The sequence below is a fragment of the Misgurnus anguillicaudatus genome, chromosome 22 (genome assembly GCF_027580225.2).
Source record: "Misgurnus anguillicaudatus chromosome 22, ASM2758022v2, whole genome shotgun sequence".
NCBI lineage: Eukaryota > Metazoa > Chordata > Actinopteri > Cypriniformes > Cobitidae > Misgurnus > Misgurnus anguillicaudatus.
In genome coordinates this window covers 19,035,839-19,050,822 of record NC_073358.2, presented here as the reverse complement: position 1 = coordinate 19,050,822, position 14,984 = coordinate 19,035,839, and the positions used below count along the sequence as shown (strand labels likewise).

At 43.5% G+C, this 14,984-nt stretch overlaps 1 long non-coding RNA gene across 1 annotated transcript; it reads right to left on the bottom strand.

Annotated features, from left to right (window-relative positions):
* Positions 1 to 12,355: 12,355 nt before the first annotated feature.
* LOC141358868 (uncharacterized) lies at positions 12,356 to 14,265 on the bottom strand. The gene is made up of 3 exons (XR_012365378.1): positions 13,602 to 14,265; positions 12,775 to 12,865; positions 12,356 to 12,486 (listed from the first exon to the last, which is right to left on the bottom strand). It is a non-coding gene; the product is annotated as an uncharacterized lncRNA (long non-coding RNA).
* Between the last annotated feature and the right edge of the window lie 719 nt (positions 14,266 to 14,984).

The window sequence follows — 14,984 nt, the reverse complement described above, 5'->3', positions numbered from 1 at the left end:
ATCACCACGCACACCGGAGGATAGCCTTCTAGGCTGCAAGCTGGGAACTTCATTATCCCGCCCCTGCTTCTTATTACTATGCATATCGGCTCTGATTGGTCCTGGGCTCTGACACACTGCAGCCTACTTCTGTCAGCTTTCGAGGAGCAGGGGATCAATCTTCTGCCATAGGCAGTTAAAAAGCATGAGTGGGGGAGATGAGTGCAACTTTGAATGCACCAGGAAACACTGGGAAAGATGGCGTACATGAAAGTAAAGACCAACAGAGGGATAAAAGTGATTGATAGTCATGAAGGAGTAAACATTACACTTATGGCAGACACTCTTACCAAAGGTGAGTTGTAGTTCTTTAAAGGCAATGTAATCAATCAGTTGTGTTCCCCAGGGATTCAAAGCCATGATTTTGGCATGTCATGTCACCAGCTGAACCAGTGAAAAAGGAAAGAGAAAGGAAGATTCAAAAGTATAAGATAAGAAAATAAAAACTTAAGAAAAGACATGAATTCTTTAGGAAGCTGCTGACTTTGAATTAGTTGGAACTGTATTTTCATATTTGTTTGAAAAAAAAACTACCCAGCAAACACAAAAACGTTATAAAAACGTTTTTTTTCACGTTGTGAAAAGATTGTGATAACGTTATTTTCCAACGCACCCAACACGACCAAATGTCGGGGTTTTTGAACGTTATAAATACGTATTTTCACAACGTTGCAAAAACGTTTTGATAACGTAATCTAAACGCTTTTGCAATGTTGTAAAAATACGTATTTATAACGTTCAAAAAACCCGACATTTGGTCGTATTAAGTACGTCGGAAAATAACGTTATCACAACCTTTTCACAACGTGAAAAAACGTTATTAATACCTCTCATGTTGCACGTGCCGAAACACGCTGGGCGTTAACAGAAAGAACGCATAAATCATCAAACCTGTGAGCTCTTAATCCTTCTGGAGGTAGACTTGAACTGTAGGTTCCACAAAACCTGTCTTCCATTATTTTATTGAAAATGTAGTAGATTTCCAGTAGGCTTTGAACTCATTCTTAACAATTCTTCTTAGGGCCCGTTAGCTACACTGACAAATCATTGGAGAAAATATCTTACGGTAAGAACAACAAGGATTTAATTTAATGCAACCCAATATGACAAAACGTCTAACTGACATATACTAATAAATATTATAAACAATGAAATAATGTAAAAAAAAATAACGTTTAATAGCTTGTCAAAGACGCCATAACATACATATCAAGTCAAAATAAATGTATACAAACACTGGAAACGTTTACTAAAAACAAAACTAAACAAAATGCCAACACTTTACATGGTAATTAAAAGTATTGTAACGTGTTAAACCATATATTTAATAATACCACTTATCTCAGTTCTCAATAATGATATATTTATTTGTCAAACAAGTATGAGGATTTTAATTAAGCAATATCGCTCGAGTAGGAGTGTGATATAGCTCTATATCATCACGGCTGTGATTAGGCCAGAGGCACGAGGCCGCAGGCTGCTTTGAAGCTCATAACAACTCAATGGACGGAAAAGCCGTTACTTTATATTACCGTTTCTTGGTCACAAAGTGTAGTTTTAAGATTAGTTCAGTAGAGAATGTATCTGTGTTATATTTAAATCTGCAGTCGATTAGTAAAGATAGCGCCTGTTTGAACGTTTTGCTTAGTGAGATTCGGTACGAATGAGAACCAAAGCATGAGCGGACGTCAGTGTTCACTCGCCCCGCTGACCACCGCCCTCTCTGGGCTACATCTCTGAAAGGGATTCCCTGGCTCTCATGTTGGCCTTGTTTGTTTATGATCGTCAAAATGAGATCAAATCAGCAGTATTTGGTGTCATGATCAAACTAGTACTTGTTTTTTTATTCATATTTAGTGTCTTTTGTGTTGTTATTGTTTTGGCGCGAGGTAAAAGTAAATAAAACTATACTTGTGTAACGTTACTATTGCTTTCTCATTTATTCTTAACGCGATACGAGCACTCGATTATTATTATTAAACTTTGTTCTTGTCAGTACTATACAAAACGGTTTTTTATAAGTGTCAGAGAGATGTTTTTGCATGCTGCTTATAAATATACCAGTGGCGATATCTCATAACATGTATTAATAGTCACGTCACGATAAAGTAAATGATCACTGTCCACATTTAAAAGCTGCGGGGCTTACCTGCAGTTCCACAGTGTTTTCGCGTTCTGATAAAAGATATAGCTCCAGAAAAAAACGAGTGTTTATATTCCTCTTTCCAAGTGTTAATCGTCCACACGACGTGACAAGACATTTCTCCTATTAACTTTAACGTAACATCCAAGAGCGCTGATCTTTGACGGAATAATAACTTCTGATTGGGGATTCACAGAATGATATATGAGCTAGTAAACTAATGAGACACACGGAGAGTGATTCAAACAGCGCGTCTGTGTTTTTCCATTCAGAGATGAGCCTGCTTAGGACCTCCATTCACTAGGTGGCGGAATAATACGAAAGGTGAAGCGGTTACAGTGCCGTTATCAGCACAATATCGCATAGCTCTTAGCCAATCAGATTCGAGAACCAGAAAGAACTGTTGTATAATAATTATTAAATTCATACAATAGTCAAGCAAACTGTAATTTTATGCATTTGGTTTATTTTCTGGGCTAATCTGCTTGGTATGTTTTACCGCCCCTCTGTGCTACCTGATCCCTCCCACCGGGAAACGACCTGAACAACGTCACTCATTCAAGCTGTGATCACTGGTAGTAAACATCAGAACAGAGATTTACCAAGCAGTAAACACATAAAGGCTTGAAGGAATGAACAATTACAATTATGATTGTAATTGACGTTATTTACTTTCACAACAACGTTTGGCATACGTTTCCCCTCATGAGCTTCAAGAAATGACTTTATAAATATAATTACTTTGACCCGTGATACGCGATACTAAACGGCTAACATTCCAATGCCGACCGGCAGCATGGGCATGTTGTCAGACTGATAATATCATATTTATGTAACACCTCACACAATCTTTGTAAATATAATAACTTTGACCCGTGATACGCGATGCTAAACGGCTACCATTCCGATGCCGACCGGCAGCATCAGCATGTAGTCAGATTATAATACTATTTATGTAACACCTCACACAATCTTTGTAAATATAATTATTTTGACCCGTGATACGCGATGCTAAACGGCTAACATTCCAATGCCGACCGGCAGCATCAGCATGTAGTCAGATTATAATACTATTTATGTAACACCTCACACAATCTTAGTAAATATAATTACTTTGACCCGTGATACGCGATGCTAAACGGCTAACATTCCGATGCCGAACGACAGCATGTACTCATAAAAAGATATTTATGTAACACCTCACACAATAAAAGTATAAATAAGTGCGTACCTGTTCAACAAAAGTCTGCCGTGTCGGCGTCGGTTTTCAGCCCCAAATCTCCCTGAAGCTTCAACGGTCAATGGCGGACCATATATTGATTCTACTTAGAGTCCAGCGTTTTTCAAATTTTTTTTAACCTCTGCTCTTTCTTCAACAGACTTCCTTTTTCTTCCAACCTTTACTGTAGGGACAAGCAGGGGCTGCTTGCTGCTGTCGTTTAGTTTTTTTTCCATTAGTGAGATGTTGCTGCTTCACTAGCTACCATACACTGACACAAATTTCATGTCGCAGGCAGGAGAGGGGCGGGTGGTGTGCGATGGGGTGGAGACGCGAGCACGAGGTGGATTTTCAAATGTAGCAGGGATTGGATGAGAGCAGTTAACCAATGTAAGCTGTCCGGCCGGACAGTTTACATTGGTCAACTTATCTGCTACCATACACCCAATAGACTGAATGGATTTTTTAAATTCTTTTTTCTCTTCATATTGTTAGGATGTTACTGTAGAACCATAACCAGCATCTAAACGAGGTTATTAATAATGAACAATCTTTGAAATCGTAGACCATAGCTTTAACTAAGAATTGTTGATACATCCCTCTATCATCTGTGTGCGTGCACGTAAGCGTTGGATTTAAAAGAGGAACTATATTTTATGGCGTAATAGCACTTTTGGGAGTACTTCGACTCAGCGGAGTAACACCCTCCCTCTCCCATTATGAGAGTGAGAAGGGGAGCGGACTTTTCAGGCGAGTCGAAGTACTCCCAAAAGTGCTATTACGCCATAAAATATAGTTCCTCTTTTAAATCCGCTTAGAAAAGCGCTACATTTTATTTTGTACCACCAAACTTGCTCGTATAACTACTCGTCTTAAATAGGAAAAACGTTGATGTGTTTGGTCACTTCTAACTTTATCTCTAAATGGTACCATTGAATGAATGGGGCTAAGCTAAATGCTATCGAAGCGTCGCAGCGCGTTCCAGCGCTTACGTGCACGCACACAGATGATAGAGGGATGTATCAACAATTCTTAGTTAAGGTAATAACATATTTTAATATTGAAAACGAGTAGACTATTCCTTTAATGCATTAAGAAAATACATAAAGGCCTGGTTTCACAGACAAGGCTTAGCTAAAGCTAGACTATGCCTTAGTTAAATTAAGATGTTTAACTCATTCAACGCCAGCCTTTTTGAGAAAAGTTGCCCACCGGCATTTTGGTGATTTTAACAAAAGTTTCACAAAATTCCTTGCAGGAAAAATTATCTTCTATAAATATATAAACATACAAATTATATCAAATTAAAGAACACACCCTCTGCTTTCAAACAAACAATAAACAAATAAACAAACAAAAAAAATGGGGAAAAAACGTTTCATTATATATTTACTTTTTCCACTTAATTTAACCACTGAAATATGGATATTTCTCTTCAAAAATACAACATTTTGAGCAAAAAGCTTAAAAAATTGCGTTTTCGTAAAGGAATTTATGTTAGAGATCAGACTCAGAATGACTATTAAACATAAAGGCAGTTAAAATAATAATTTTAACTTCCGTTTTTGATAAATTCGGTTTGGCGCCATCCAGTGGATAAAAGCGGTATTACACTTTCACTTTGAAATTCGTCCAGAAAGGCATATTTATTAGTTAAATATTAACTCGTCAATGGCGGTGAATGAGTTAAGTATCTTTAATAAACATGCCTTAGAAAAAAATCTTTAGAAAATCACTGGCACTGGCTTATTTTAAAATCTCGCATTGAAAGTTCTTTTCTATTGAGACAGCTCAAACATGTGTCTTAGTCTAGGACTATAGTCAAGGACTATAGGCTTAAGCCTTGTCTGTGAAACTAGGGATAAGCATTTATCTCATTAAGTAACAAAGTAATGTTCATATAGCAATCATATAGCTCTAAGATAATACAAGTCATGTGTTTCACGTCATGCTCAGTTAAACAGACAATTATGATTATAGAGGAAGTTTACAGATTTCCAACCCACTTTGTAATGTTACAATGTCTGTAATATATGTAATCTGTCATTTGACAGAGTATTGTCAAGAACTAATTGGGAATTTAAGTTTAACTCAAGAAAAAAAAGCGTAAACATTGTCCGTTCAAATACCCCAATTTATTGTAAAAATATAAAGTGAGTTGAAAATCTGCAAACTTATGCTTTGAGGCAGTGATTGCAATATATATATATATATAATGTTTGGCAGTTTTGTATGTCCATCCAGTTGCCATCATCTGAAGTCTCTGAGAGTGCAGGCATCATCTGATGTCTTTACAAGTGAGGCTGGATCCATACTGGAGCTTCTGTAACCTGTATGGATCTGTTTCGACCTCACTCTGACCGTCACTACGGTCTAAAAAGGAATGATCACCTTCGTTCTGCCTATCACCGAGACCATATGTCAACAAAGTCATGTCCATGACCTCCGGAAGCAGAACGACCCGCGTCTATAAATAGCAGAGAATGCTCCCGGTTCAGTCTCTCACCTTGATCGCCTCATACGAGACCGTGAGTAAGAGACTACGTATTCAGGTAAGAAATTCCTGACTATTTTCTTGTTGCATTCCACTAATTCGCTACCTAAACGGTGCGGGTGCCTTGTGCCCCCGAGAATTGTTGTGGTTTGTCTATTGACTTATTATTTTTAGGTATATACCTTTCATTTGAACTTATATGCACTAGATATCCGGGTAATTTAAGTTGTTTATCCGTGTGCCTCTACTGCTGTTCGCAGCCGTGGGCTTTGTGCGAGCCCACTAAGTGCGTTCGCGCGCTGGTGTGGGCCGCCATTTTACCTGTGTTTGTATTTACTGCTGTTTTCAGCTGGTATATTGTGTCTGCTGCTAGTGCTATTTTTTGTTGAATTATTTGGCTGGGGGCTGTTTTTTCCAGTACATTATAACAGCCCTGTTATTATTGTGTTTCCTGTTCACTATTTCAGTCTGTTAGGTGCGTTTACGTGCTGGTGCGGGCTGTGGCAGTATTTCCCCACACCCTATACCCCTGTTCACAGCTGGTAAGGGGTTAGTGTGTGCCTGCTAAGTGCATTCGTGCGCCGGTGCGGGCCATCATAATACTGTGTGCTGTGCTTTTCTGCTCTTAGGTACTTTTTTTCGCCTTGAGTGGCGGCTACAATCACACTTTTTCCTGCAATTCTCCCCTCTGACACACCCTATACCCCTGTTTGCAGCTGGTGGGGCTAGTGTGCGACCGCTAAGTGCATTCGTGCGCTGGTGCGGCCCACCGTATTACCTTGGCGGATTGCTGGAGGAGGACTCCAGGCATTATATTGGGATTCTGTGTTGCTTCAATGGCTTCCCACTACTGCAGGATCTGCAACGCCTCCATGAGTTCTAGGGATGGGCACAGGGAGTGCCCCACATGCCTTGGAGCTGCCCACGTGCTGGAAGACGTGGACAATCCCTGTAGTGCAGCCTGCGATCTCTCCAGGGACGAGCGACGGCGCCGGGCCGGCCAGGTGCGCGGCCATGTGCGTGAGGAAGGGAGCGGGAAGCGGCGCTCCCCTGACCAGCCGTCCCTCTCCAGTAGGCATGGGCATAAACACAAGCGCAAGCGTTCACGTTCGCATGATCGACAGCGGGATTTCCCCCATGGAGTTACCCAGGTTGAGCCACCCAAATCTGTTAAGCCCCCTGCCTCAGCTACGGTGGCAGAAAGCAGCAACACGGGGTCACTCGAGATCCTTGCGGCTCTCCAGGCTCTGTCACGGAGGTTGGACAAGTTAGAAGGTAACCAACAGCACTTATTACATGAGGATCCCCTCTCAGTCAGGCCCGAGAGCTTCGGCGAGGAGGAACATCAAGACAATGTAGATGTGTTATCCCTATGCGCTTCACACACAGTGGTGGACGACACCACAGGTGGCGACGACCTCGAAGGGGAGCTACTTTCTAGCTCTGCTGAGCCAGCTGACGGCTCCACGGAGCCAGGAGAGGCCCCTGTCAGTTCCCTGATGTCACGGGTACTGAGCGCTGCCAAGGTGTTGGGCCTTCAGGGGCCTACATCTGCCCCGGCTCCCGCTGGAGGTGTTTGGGAGGGCATCTCCCGACCTGAACCACGGCCCTCTATACCTGTAGCAGATGACTATACTGCAATGCTGAGGTAACCATGGGGTACAAATTCGAAACGGCCCCAGTTTAATGCAGGTTGTCGCCAGCTGGCAAATGCTAGTTATCCGGTTGAAACTGGACTGGGGAACATGCCACCAGTTGAGTCGCCTATGGCTGCATTGACGTCTCTGGGGTTTTCCCGTGTATCCTCCGATCCACGGTGCCCTCGCAAGGAGTGTGCCAAGACGGACCGTCTGGTCACTAATTCCTTTAACGCATCAGCTCGAGCGGCCCGTATGGGTAACGCTCTAGCCATCACCCTGGCGGCTCTACGGAAGACACTGGGCCCAGACGATCATGATTCCAGGGCCCTGGTCGACGCGGCTCTGTCTTCCCACTCCCAGCTGACACGTGACGTGGGGGATGCTATGGCCTCTGCAGTGCTGTGTCGCAGACAAGTTTGGCTGGCACAAACCTCCCTGCCAGATGCCATCAGACAGGAGTTACTCAACCTCCCTGTGGTACCAGGACACGTCTTTCACCCTGGATTCCAGGAGGTGCTTGATCGGATTGAACGGACTGCAGCATCTAGGGAAGCTGTCCAGAGGGTTTGCTCTAGGTCTGCTTCAACTGCCGGCCGCCCACCTGTCAGTAGGTATAGGCTGCGGCAGCCTACCCGGCCTCCATCAGCAGGTGACAACCCAGAGGCACGGGACTGGCGATTTCGTGCACCTGACCGACGTACAGCCTCAAATTCCAGAATTAAGGGACGACGAGGACCACAGCGGGGCACAGGCAGGGGTGCAGGCCGCGGTGGCGGTCCTGCATAGGAGTCCCGGGTCGCCCGTCGATTGTCCTTCCCAGCTGTCACGGACCTCCTGGGAAGACATTGTGCCAGACCCTTGGGTCGTGGCTACGGTGGCTCGCGGCTACCGATTACAATTTCGGCGGCGACCCCCAACGTTTTCAGGGATCAAGATAACGTCCGTAAAAGACCCTGTTTTAATGTCCGTCCTCGTCAAAGATGTCCAGGAGTTACTTCTGAAAGGGGCCATCTCAGAAGTACCGCCCAGCGCACAGCTCACTGGGTTTTACTCCAAATACTTTATTGTTCCAAAAAAAGACGGCGGTCATCGGCCTGTTCTCGACCTCAGGCCCTTGAACCGATATCTCAAGGTGCTACCCTTCAAAATGGTCCACACAAGGGTGGTGATGCAGTCTATCCAGCAGGGGGAGTGGTTCACGTCCCTGGATCTGAAAGACGCCTACTTCCACGTCCCAATCTGTCCAGAACACCGGCCCTTCCTGCGCTTTGCCTTTCAAGGCAGGGTATTCCAGTTTCAGGTCCTTCCCTTTGGTCTTTCTCTGGCCCCAAGGGTCTTTACTCGCGTGGTGTCAGCTGCGCTGTCCCCCCTCCAGGCTCGAGGGTTGAAGATCTTGCCCTACCTGGACGATTGGCTCATGTGCGCCCCCTCTCAGGAGCAGGTAGTACGAGACACGAGCACAGTTCTGGCCCACATTCAAATGCTAGGCTTCACGGTCAACCACAGAAAGAGCAACCTGCAACCCCGCCAACAGGCAGAGTTCCTCGGCATCTTTCTGGACTCGGTAAGCATGACTGCATCTCTCACTTCACAAAGAGCAGACAGCTTGATCAACATGACGAAGCAGTTCCACTTGGGCAGCCTTGTCACAGCTCACAGAGTTCAAAAGCTACTGGGCTTGGTGGCCGCAGCAGCAGCAGTGATTCCTCTGGGCCTGCTGAGGGCACGCCCCCTGCAGTGCTGGTTCAATGCTTTCCATCTTCACCCCAGAGACGACAGGCAGATGAAACTGCGTATATCTCAAACCTTCATCAAAGCCCTACGCCCTTGGAGCAACCGGGAGTTCATTTTACAAGGTGTCCCACTGGGGGGCCTTCCCCACAGGAGACAGGTCATCTCAACGGACGCGTCCCTGACAGGCTGGGGGGCTGTCTGGGAAGGAAGGGCAGTGAGGGGCACATGGCAGCCGCTGTGGATGAAGGAGCACATAAATGTCCTCGAGTTGAAGGCCATTCATCTTGCTCTTCAGAAATTCCTGCCAGAGTTGCAAGGCCAACATGTTCTGGTGAGGACAGACAGCACTTCGGCAGTGTATTATATCAATCACCAGGGAGGCACGAGGTCCCAGCGATGCCTCCAGGTGGCAGAGGAGTTGCTGATATGGGCATGGCCTCGATTTTCCTCACTGAGGGCAGTGCACATCCCAGGTGTGGAGAACAGAGCGGCCGACATTCTCTCCAGGACAGGGCCACTCCCGGGAGAGTGGAGGTTGAACACCGACGTAATTGTTCAGATCTGGATGCGTTACGGTGCGGCCCAGATGGATCTCTTTGCTTCAGCGGAGACAACACACTGCCCAGAATGGTACTCCCTCATGGGGCAGGAGGGCAGTTCGGGCCTGGATGCTCTGTCGCAAGACTGGCCAACAGGCTTGTTATACGCTTTTCCTCCACTCCCTCTCATAGCTCAGGTTCTCCGACGGATCAGAGAGGGCCAACACTCAGTCCTGTTGGTCACGCCACGGTGGCCGGCGAGGCCATGGTTCCCAGAACTCCTCCGGATGCTGCAGGGTCAGCCATGGCAGTTGCCGTGCAGAGCAGATCTCCTGACGCAAGCAGACGGGCGGATTTGGCATCCGAACCCGGGAGCCCTGCGTCTATGGGTTTGGCCCCTGCAGAGCCCATCGATGGACAGCTAGATATGGCTGTACAGGAGACACTTAATAATGCCAGGGCCCCATCTACCAGAGCTGGCTACGCACTCAGATGGAGGATCTTTTCAGAGTGGTGTTTTGGCTTGGGCATCGAGCCAACGGTTTGTCCTGTGCCACAAGTATTATGCTTCTTGCAGTCCCATTTTGATCTGGGCAAAGCAGCCAGTACGATTAAAGTCTATGCTTCGGCCATTTCAGCTTTTCACCAGGGGGCAGATAACACATCCTTGGGTAGGCACCCTCTGATTAGCCGGTTCTTAAGGGGAGCCCGCCGGTTACGTCCAGGTCGCACTTTGCGTGCACCAAGCTGGGACCTGCCTACAGTTCTGACATCTCTCACTGAAGGTCCTTATGAGCCTATTGCAGACGCAGATCTACGGTCTTTGTCTCTTAAGACAGCATTTCTCTTGGCTCTCTGTTCAACCAAACGAGTCGGGGAGCTGTGTGCTCTCTCCGTTAGTGATGACTGTTTGAGGTGGCAGGCAGGGGGCACTGGTGTGTCACTCTGGCCGAATCCAGCTTTCCTGCCAAAAGTGCTTGATCAGCAGTCCATGAACAAGGTGTTGGAGCTGGCCCAATTCCAGCCTTCCGCTGCCTCACAGGCAGAGCATGACAAGCTTAGCACATTGTGTCCAGTCAGGGCCTTGAAAGCCTATCTGATCCGTACACAGGCTTTAAGAAGAACGCACTCTCAACTGTTTGTCTGTTATGGGGCGGCAAGGCAGGGACTGCCGCTTTCCAAACAGAGGCTATCCCATTGGCTGGTGGAGGTTATTTCCCATGCCTATAAGGCTCAGGGGATACCGGTCCCAACAGGTACAAGGGCTCATTCTACTAGGAGTATGGCTACATCTTGGGCTGCCCTCAAGGGTGTGGCAGCAAGCGACATCTGTGCAGCGGCTTCATGGTCTACGCCATGCACTTTTACAAGATTTTACCGGGTGGATGTGACTCGACCAGCTCCGGTCGGCGACGCTGCCCTCATGTCTGTGACTGAGCGAGGTTCTAATTGATCCTGGGTTCCTCGCGACTCTGTTGGTATGTGTCATCCCTTTTTAGACCGTAGTGACGGTCAGAGTGAGGTCGAAACAGATCGTAGGTTACGCATGTAACCATGGATCTGTGAGACCGAGGGATGACCGTCACTATCCTTGTCGCTCTGACCATTCTGAGGCGCTCAAGGTAGGAGACTGAACCGGGAGCATTCTCTGCTATTTATAGACGCGGGTCGTTCTGCTTCCGGAGGTCATGGACATGACTTTGTTGACATATGGTCTCGGTGATAGGCAGAACGAAGGTGATCATTCCTTTTTAGACCGTAGTGACGGTCATCCCTCGGTCTCACAGATCCATGGTTACATGCGTAACCTACGGTATCCTGATAGATAGAAACAGGAAAACAAAAGGATTACCATAGCTGCTGTTCATATTATTTTTTACACCAAAAGATGATTATGTGCACTTGATTAATACTTTTCATTACTTGAGAACAAGGTTATAAAATCTGTTATGTGAATGCTTGGCTAAAAAGGTAGGACTTTTTCTAGATTTACACTGGAAGAGTTTGGGAGTAAAATGTGAAAAAGCTCTGCCTCCTTTTGTGGACTTTGACATCCTGGGTACTACCAAGAATTTTGTGACCTTATTAAGCAATTATCTGGTTCAAAATCACAATCTGATTTTTTCTGGATCCCTTAGTAAATTTGTCCTCATTATTTCGGGAACCTCTATGGAACAAACTACATTTAGTAATCATTAAGTTGGAGGAACAAGCCATCATAATTATAATTTACAATACCTTAAAAGGTTTATGTTCAGATTTTTTTTTACATCTTTTATTATATGAATATATTGTAAGTTGTAATTTATTCCTGTGATTAATGTTGAATTTTTAGCATCATTACTCCAGTCTTCAGTGTCTCATAATCAATCAGTGTTCATTCTAATACGCTGATTTGCTGCTCAAGAAACATTTTCAATTATTATCAAAGTTGATTGTTGTGTTAACAAATACTTTAGTGTTACCTTAAAATGGTAAAGAAAACAGCTCATCTACATTGTGAGATAATTTCACAACATTTCTGTTTTCAAATAAATAAATCACAGTCAGCCTTTTGAACAGTAGTGTTTAAGTTTGAGGTCTTACTTACTAGCCATATGGTTCATACATAGCCCCTTAGAGATGTCTTCTGACAGGTTTGCTTGAACTCTGCTGCATGGCCATCAGCATGGACAAATCTACAAACATAACATGCAACTTGTCACAGAGCAAACAATATTTAGGATGCAGTGCAAAAGGACACAAGCAAGAGTAGAGTTGAAACGTTAAAAATAGAATAGAATATACAAAAATAGCTGAATTTTAGGTTTTAGGTTTACTTATTCATTTAATATTGTGCAGTGTCACTCACGTTTGTCAAAACCCTCTTTAAATAACTGTAATACAATTTTTAAAGGAAAATAACAAGATGCAAGTTTACGTTGTGACGTGCATATGAAGTGATTGAATGAGCTTTTTCAACTCACCTGAGTTTTCAACATCTCTGTCAGCAGCTCCCTTCGAAAATGCTGAAATTTTGAGCTTCTTTTTTATTATAGAGGGGTTATTTTGTCACTCCTGAAATCAGAGAACAACTTTTATCTATATTGGTTTACGATAAAACATTGTTTGTAATACTTTCAGCTAATTTTGACGTCCCATGTTAAGCTGCTACGGTTGTCTAACATAACAGTACATCCACCCTGCTGAAAAAACCAGCATACCAGCAAGACCAGCATATGTGTTTTGGTGCTGGTTTGCTAGTGAACACCAGCTAAACCAGCATCAGCACCAGCATTAGCACCAGCTAAACCAGCATCAGCACCAGCATTAGCACCAGCTAAACCAGCATTAGCACCAGCTAAACCAGCATTAGCACCAGCATCCCATGCTGGTCATACCAGCATATGTTGTGTTTTGGTGCTGGTATGCTGTGACCACCAGCTAAACCAGCATAGACCAGCATAATTCCCATGCTGGTCCATGTTGGTTTGATGCTGTTTTTTTCAGCAGGGCACTGTGAGTACATCGCATGTTTTTAGGATAAACAAATTAACTTACTTCCAATAATGCATTGACACCCTTTACAACACTTTTAAAACCTCCCAATGACACATTTAGATGTTCTCAATCGCCCAAACTTTCATAAACAAGCGCTTAAACTATAGCGCTAGCACCATGCTAACGGATATGCTAACAGACTTTTCTCGAAGACACAAGCCATTTCAATGAGGTATATTCAACAAAAGCGTATCAATTAGGTGTCAACCACAGTTGTGTGTATTATTTTTGTAGTTGGAGGGACGAAACTTACCTGAAAAAGTGAAGAAAACCATAAGACACACGGAGCTTCACCGCTTTCTGTTGTTCCTTTGAGCCTCGTTTCCATGGTAACTGATGTCACTTCAACGGATTTAAAGGGGCAGCACCCGCAGCACACACCCACACACACACAGCATTTACATAAATAAACATCTTAGGAGACTACATAAACAATTTAAATCGCATTAAATTATTATTAAATTGTTAATTTAAAACTTTTGGTTGTTCTTTGTCATATAGGATAATTTAATCTTTCTATTTAATCTTTTTATTTAACTTTTTTTAGCTATTACGCTAGTATTTTATTCTTATCCTAAGATTCTAAACCTGTATAAATGTATTTGCTCTAATGAACATGAATTTGAGGATGTTCGTAATTTAACCGTTCGGGAGCCACATTTACTTACATAGTATACTTTTGTCCTACTATGGAAGTGAATGGGGCTTATTAACAGTTAAATTACAAACATTCCTCAAAATATCTTAAATTTTGTTCATCAGAACAAATACATTTATACCGGGTTGTAGCAACATGAGAGTGAGTAAATGATGACAGAATTTTCATTTTTGGGTGAACTATTCCTTTACTGCTCAACGTGTTATGGAGGCATATGCACATGTTGTTTTTCCATTTCTGAGTTGGGTGTGTAAGTCACCAAATCCAACTTTATAGCACAATTTTGTTCTTTTAAAAAAATCCTACAACTACCCAACTTGAAAACGTTTCTTTAAAAAGAAAAGTTAAAGTAACACAGTGTTACAACTAATCCATCAGTTTACAAGATAATGAAAGAAAACAATGTAAATTTCATTAATTAAAATTAACTGTAAATACAATATCACATAATTAACAATTATGAATTTTTTTTTGTGTGTGTGGCCCTTTCAAAAATACTTAAGCTATTCATATGCAGTGATCCAAGGATGCTTATGAGGGAGACATCAGTATGTGGATCGCTACAGTATGTGGATATCTGTTATAAACAAAAAAATCATTCACATCTAGCATGTAGATAGAATAGTACTTCATTATTTTTAAATAGAATATCCAGCAAGTGTTACAACCATTTTAATTATCTGTAATGTTTGCACTTCTGTCAGTTTAGCTAAATAAAAATATATCTGGACTTTATAAGGACTAAGTATAAGTATAAGCAACCACACGCAAAATCTGAGCTGAGCCAGTTCAGAGTTGTATCTGCTTATCGAGATTTGTGTGAGAGTGAAGGAAATCCCACTGCACCCTGCTGAAAAAATCAGCATAGACCCGCATAATTTCCATGCTGGTTTGGTGCTGGTTTAGCTGGTGGTCACCAGCATATATCAGCACCAAAACACAACATATGCTGGTCTTGCTGTATTTTTAGCAGGGTAT